Source organism: Adiantum capillus-veneris, chromosome 1 (assembly GCF_014529385.1).
Source record: "Adiantum capillus-veneris isolate H3 chromosome 1, ASM1452938v2, whole genome shotgun sequence".
Taxonomy (NCBI): Eukaryota; Viridiplantae; Streptophyta; class Polypodiopsida; order Polypodiales; family Pteridaceae; genus Adiantum; species Adiantum capillus-veneris.
This window is the reverse complement of record NC_140931.1, coordinates 92550599-92557246: the sequence shown is the minus strand read 5'-3', so window position 1 is coordinate 92557246 and position 6648 is coordinate 92550599.

The following is a 6648-nucleotide window of genomic DNA, read 5'->3' as shown; positions in this document are numbered from 1 at the left end:
AATCATCTATAATATCCACAATGGACCATAAAGGCTTGTATCTCTCTTGCGAGAGCAAATCACACCACCCATAAAGTGCATGCAACACAACCTAGATCAACATAATGTCAATCGAGGACACAAATGACACGATAGGCACACGGAGGAAATCTCTTTAGCTTGTCAGGTTGAGACCGTCCTACACATACAACACTCTGGAATGCCCAACTAAATCAAAACCTAGAATCTCACTGCTCTCAACTACACCACCTACCCACATACATACAAATGGAAGGAAACTCACTAAACCATACCAAAATCGTATGAAACTCAGGGAACACCAACACATGTCCCTAAGTCTCTATGCTCAAAATCCTCACTCTAAACACATCTGCGAAAAATGCGTATAAAGACATAGCAGAATTCTAAAAGTGCCCAAAAATTAAATCTATGAGTACCTATGTGTAGCTTATGTTTCCACGATTCTAATAAATACTTGCATGCAAAAAACAGACATCGTTTGATATACTTACGGCCACAAGTAGCTCATAGATGCGCAAGCGCGTTCATGAGGAATGCTTGGCATTGTCGCGTACCTCTCCTTGAGCCTATAGCAATGGTGTAGTCGTATCTCCAATGCGAGGAGCGAGCCGCGTGCAGCATGAAGATGAAGCTCACACTTACTCTCTTTCTCTCTCACACACTGTAGATGGTAGCGCTAAACTTCAATTATGATTAAGTGTATTTATAAAAGTGACCTAAGTACCTTATATGCTAAGGCTACCTTAGGTTAACCAAAAATAGAGTTTGGGGGTCAAATGGCTTGGCATTTACAATCTAGAAGTGCCATTGCACTCCGGATTCTTCACCTAGCCTACCTACTTATTACAAATAATGTTATAACCATAATCCTCAGCATTCAAAAAATTAAGGCTTTGTTGAGTTTTGTCGTGCTGTTGACCCATTGTTCAACACTCCCCACCTCCCAATTCATGTCGTCACTAACATGACCTGTTGTTGATGTCGGTACGGTCTTTGTTGTTGTTTTGCTAATGTAAATAAAGTAGAGGATGTAGCCTTTTCACGAGCTTTCTCTGTTCATCCAATCCAGCATACATAGTCTTCACATGATTCAGAAAAATCATAATTGATGAGTGTTGCGGGAGCGACTCACACACCCATGAAGTGCATGCAAACACTACCTAGATCAACATAATGTCAATCGAGGACACAGATGACACGATAGGCACACAGAGGAAATCTCTTTAGCTTGTCAGGCTGAGACCATCCTACACATACAACACTCTAGAAGGCCAACTATACCACAATCAAGAACCTCACTGCTCTCAACTACACCACCTAGCCACATACACACATACGAAAGGTAACTCACCTAATCATGCCCGATTCGTACGAAACTCAAGGAACACCATCCCCTCACTAGGATACACCTGTCCCTACGCTTCTACACTCAAAACCCTCACTCTAAACCCGTCTACGGAAAACGCGTAGGATGACAGAGCAAAATTTTGAAAGTGTCCGAAACTGAAATTTATGAGTATATATGCGTAGCTTATGTCGCCACGATTCTATAGACTACTAGCACGCAGAAAACAGACATCGTTTGATACACTTACGGCCACAAATAGCTCGTAGATGCGTCGGCGGGTGCGCTTCGTCTCGCGTGGAATGCTTGGCGTTGTCGCGTAGCTCTCCTTGAGCCTACAGCAATGGTAAAGTCGGATATCCAATGTATTGAGCGAGCCGGGCATAGCGAGAGGATAAACCTCACGCTCACTCTCTTTCTCTCTCACACATAGTAGACGGCAGTGCTAAAGTTTTGATTATGATTAAAGTCTCCTTTTACAAAATGACCTAGGTACCTTATATACTAAGGTTACCTTAGGTTTAACCAAAAATGGGGTTGAAAGGGTCAAATGGCTTTGTATTTACAATCTAGAAGTGCCATTGCACCCCGGCTTCTGAAACTAGAATAACTAATCATTACAAATGATGTTTATAGCCATAATCCGCAGCATTTCATAACTCGCAAAAGATAAGACTTTGGTACGAAACTTGAGTTATGTTGTGTTGTTGACCCAACGGTCAACACTCCACCCTTCCGCATTCACGTCGTCCTCGACATGACCTGATTGTTGATGGCGATGTGGTCTTTGCTGTTGTTTTGGCTTCATCTGTTGCACTGCTTGTAACTTTGTCGAACCAAAACAAGAACTATGATCCATTAGAGCGGACATCTATCATCATAACCATTCATCTTTTGAGATCCTCTGATTACTTTTATGTATGCTCTTCTTCATTGGGGACTTCTTTGTTCCTGTGCAATCATGTTGTTAGTGTTGTCTGCAGCTTTGTCATTGTAGGCCATTCTTCGACTCGCCATTGAGGAGAAGTATGCTATGATCTGAAATTGGTGCTCCAATTCATTTGTCAATTGATTTGAGTAGCATTTCCTTATTGTTGATGTAGAAGGAATATGTACAAGAGGATGGTGATAGGTGTCTTTAGATTAGGGTCTAAAACCTGGATGACCAAAGGAAAAAAACCCGGTGGGAAACAAAATGCCTTTGGTATACGCTCTTATTGGAGTTGAGCAGTTGAACGTGAAGTACATGTTCATGAAAAGTGAGTGCTTGGGTGAAACACGGAAAGAGTGCCTGATGCAAGTGCCAATTATGGGACACTCTATATGCATATGAGAAATTTGTCACCAAAAGCATGCAATGTGAAAGAAGGAGATGATGGGTGTTTCAAGGAATAAATGTAGCACATGTGACATCAAAAGATGTCTCAATAGCTTCCACCTTTTCAAGAAGGGTTGTCGATGTAGAAGTTTCTCCACTCGTATCTCACTATGCTCAGTACGTGAGTGTCTTTTGGACCTTCTCCTTCACTTCACCAGACTTAAGTACTTAGACTTCGACTCTTTTGCTCACCTATACCAGCATGAGCGACACAACGTAAATATGCTCAACTCTTCCAGCTTAAGCAGTACCTAGAATAGCTAAGACGCTTAGACCACAGAGAATATTACTTGAAGCTTTGGGACTAACACCTCACTCATTTTGTGGCTTAGCTACTCGACTCTGACTTGTATGACTTGTCAGTTGCATGTTGACACTGCTTTGTGACAAGTTCTTCGGCTGTTGTAGTGGCTGCTGAGACATGCTTCGTGAAGTTTCATCATTTTCCTGTACCTTCTTCTCTTTGTAGTGCTCAGGCCTCTCGTCAGTCTTTTCTTCATGTGCATTATGGATTTTTTTATTTTTTCTTAATAAATAAACAAAGAAAATCTTAAAACAACTCAACAAAAGAAAAATCATTCAAATAGAAATCTAAATGCTATGTACACTATACACATGTCCCTAGGGGCTCATATATGGATTTTGTCCCCATACTCCTCTGTAACACTACTATGAGGGCATATACTCTAAATTTTGTCAAAAAATTATCACAATAAAATGCAAAAAATCAATGCATCTCACAAAACATTTCCCTCTAATAGTCATAATGTTAGGTCCGCATTCAGAATGCCTCCCCCCTTCCTATTTGGAGTCATCCTTTACGACAGGGTATCGCAAATGGTATGTGTTGTGCTTGGGCAATTAAAAGTTGCACCTATGTAGGCCTTGTAATGTAGCCCTATTATGCATACACAATCAATGCATGGAAAAGATTTATGTTGTGCAAGATGTGGGTATAAGCAATTTGCTTATTGGCATTTGTTGGCGAGGTTTCCTATTCTAAGCAATGTAATGGTCTTTGAAGCTTCTGTATCGTTGCTTGATTGAAGCGACTTGCTCTCTTCTAACTGTACTGTAATCGTAGGAAGAATTGTAAGAATTCAAGCAGCGATGCACTGACAGCAGTTTTTTTGTTCTTCTTTGGGACCCATTTCTTTGTGATTATTGGTTGTTTTGTTGTTGGCTCTCGTTTGGGAACCCATACTTGCCCGTGCTTCGTTTGTGTTTGAAGAGACTTCTTTGGGATCCACCTTTTTGTTGTGTGAGTCAACAGTGGTCTTTGCTTCAGCCCTTGTACGCTTGGTTGGGGACGGGATTCATGCTTTGAAAGTTGATATTGTGGTTGTTTTGGAATCCAAATGAATTCCTGACTTTTTCGTGCTTGAATCAACTTCGTTGGAGCCCAAACCTGAGTTGTGAAAGCTTGCAATTTTGTGATATTCTTACCCGTTCGTGCACGCTTTCCTTGTTTTTGTTTTGGTGTTGGATCTTGTGATTTCTCATTAGAGATCTTTGTCTTCTTGATCCATATCTATTTTTGGCCGATCTGGATTTTTGGTATCCAGATTTGTCGAGCTTTTTGGCCTTGACTTGTTGTCCTGTTCTTTTGACCTGTCATGGTTGTTGTTGAAGGGGTTGGTGATAGTGATGGTCTGAGTTGATGATAGGGGATGTCGTAAGATTCATCACTATCGCTACTATCCTCAGCAAGGTTGACTTCTTGTACTTTCCCTTGATTTTTTGGCTGGCAGTGGAAAGTTATTGTCTGTTTGCTCGTGGGTGGTAGTTTCCTGGAGGACTTTTCTAGCCCATTGATTAGAGCATTGTTAGCTCGTTTCTCTGGTTGTATTCCTCCTAGCTGAGTCTTTGCATCCTTATTAGGAGCCATGTATGAGGATGCTTGTGGTGGCTGTGTCTTCACGGAGGACTTTGGAATCCACTTTTGATGCACTTTATTCATGTAGCGATGACAGTGATTCCCGGGTCGTTGATCTTCTTGAAGCTCGAAGTGTTCTACGGAGTTATAGAACTCGTCGTTTTCTTCATCTTTTGATTCTCCACATTTCTTTGTTTGCTCCTTATATCAAGAGCTTGTTGATGTCTGGATCTCTTCGTTTTCTTGGATTACACTCACTCCAAAATAAGGAACGACATCATAGCCATTTTCATCACAAAACTTTGTTGTGGGAGCACCCTCCACGGTGCACACGTCCAGAGTAGCCAAGATGTGTTCCCATCCAAAAGGCTCTAACTCTTCTTCAGGAAATGGTTATGGGATATAGTCCATATCCTCTATAACCCGCTCTAGGATACATTCCTCACATTTTAAGCTACCACATTGTGAAGCTCCACACATCCACAGTTCTTTAGGCTTACCTAACCAAGCTGGAAGTTCTGATCCTGCAACTGTAGCGGAATCAAACTCCTCAACCGGTGTTCTCGTCACATCCCTATAGCTATGGTCCCTCAAGTTTATCTTTGTTATGGTTTCCATATGTCTCAGGTATATATGGTCATAACCCCAATCTTGGACCATTTTCAACTGTCGCATAAATGGTCTTCCCAGAATGATGTCATAGTTGTTCTTCTTGCCAAAGTTAACAATAGCAAAAGTGTGTTTATATTCAATGCCACAAGAAGTAACAAGTACTTTTTCTAGCAGTCCTAGGGGCTTTTCCTTGTGTCCGTCTGCAAGCTGCAGGGTCATTCGTGTGGATATCAAGGCAGGTTTTCCCCATTTTTTCCAAACCTCTTTGGTTGCAATGGCCACACCAGCTCTACTGTCAAGGATTGCCATGGTTTATACATTATTGAATTCCATAGGAAGGGTGGTGTTTCCATCTTCTCCCTCGTAATACTCACCTACCTTGTTTAATGGCACTGGCCTAGTATTTAGTTGAGGCATTTCAAGCTCGTTGATGCCTTCCTCAATTTGAGTCATTGGGGTTTTTACACCAAATTTCTCTAGAAATTTACCCACATTAGCCCACATGTTTGGTCTTATTCTGAGCAACTCAGCTAACATTATTGTACAAGTGACTGGGGTAGATAGAATATCTACTAGCCCCTTTGAATCGATGGCCTTGTTGGGAGACAGTCTCTGTGATGGGACTGCAACCACATCTGACTTGGTCTCGTACTCTCCCATGTAGGACGGTAGTGTTCTTAGCGAATGGGGTTGACAATCCATAGATTGTACAGATCCTATGTTGTCCCAATACAATCGCACGTTTAGATTCATTTGAGATCCAGTTTCAAATTCCTCTATTGGTGGTAGAAACACTCCTCGTTCATCACCAGTCTTGTCTACTTGTCTTCTTAGGTCATCGGCTTCATTGGCCTCTCTGACTTGTTTCCACAATTCGTCAAGACCATCTATCTCTTTACAATCCTCATGTATAGCTTGGTGAAATCCCTCGAAAGAGTTATCCGTGGTATTCAGTACTATCCTTGGTTCTAATGCTAGGTCTTTGAGGTTTGTTATGTGCTCATGACTAGAATCTAGCTCTTTTAGTTCCTGGTTTGGTGGGATTACTTGTGTAGGCATGACACGGATCACATCCTCAAGTTTTGCAACTGGTGGTTCTAGTAAAGCTTGGGTTGTTTGAATCATTTTCTGGTACATTTCAAACCTTTGCTTCTCTAGTTCCACATAGGGATATTTCATCCACCTATGTTCTTGGGTTTGGTTGTTTTTGAGCCTCACATCATAGGCTTTCAAGAGGGCATCTAATGTCTCATTAACCTTCTCTGCCAACACAGATCCTCCTGAAGTAGCACTTCTCGGTTTCTCATCCGTGGATGGTTCTTCTAGAGGTTTAACCATCTGTGTAAGAGAAGGTGCCTCCTTTTCCTCATGTTGTTTTATCTTCTCCTCAGCTTCGGTAAGCTTCTCAGCTAGGGA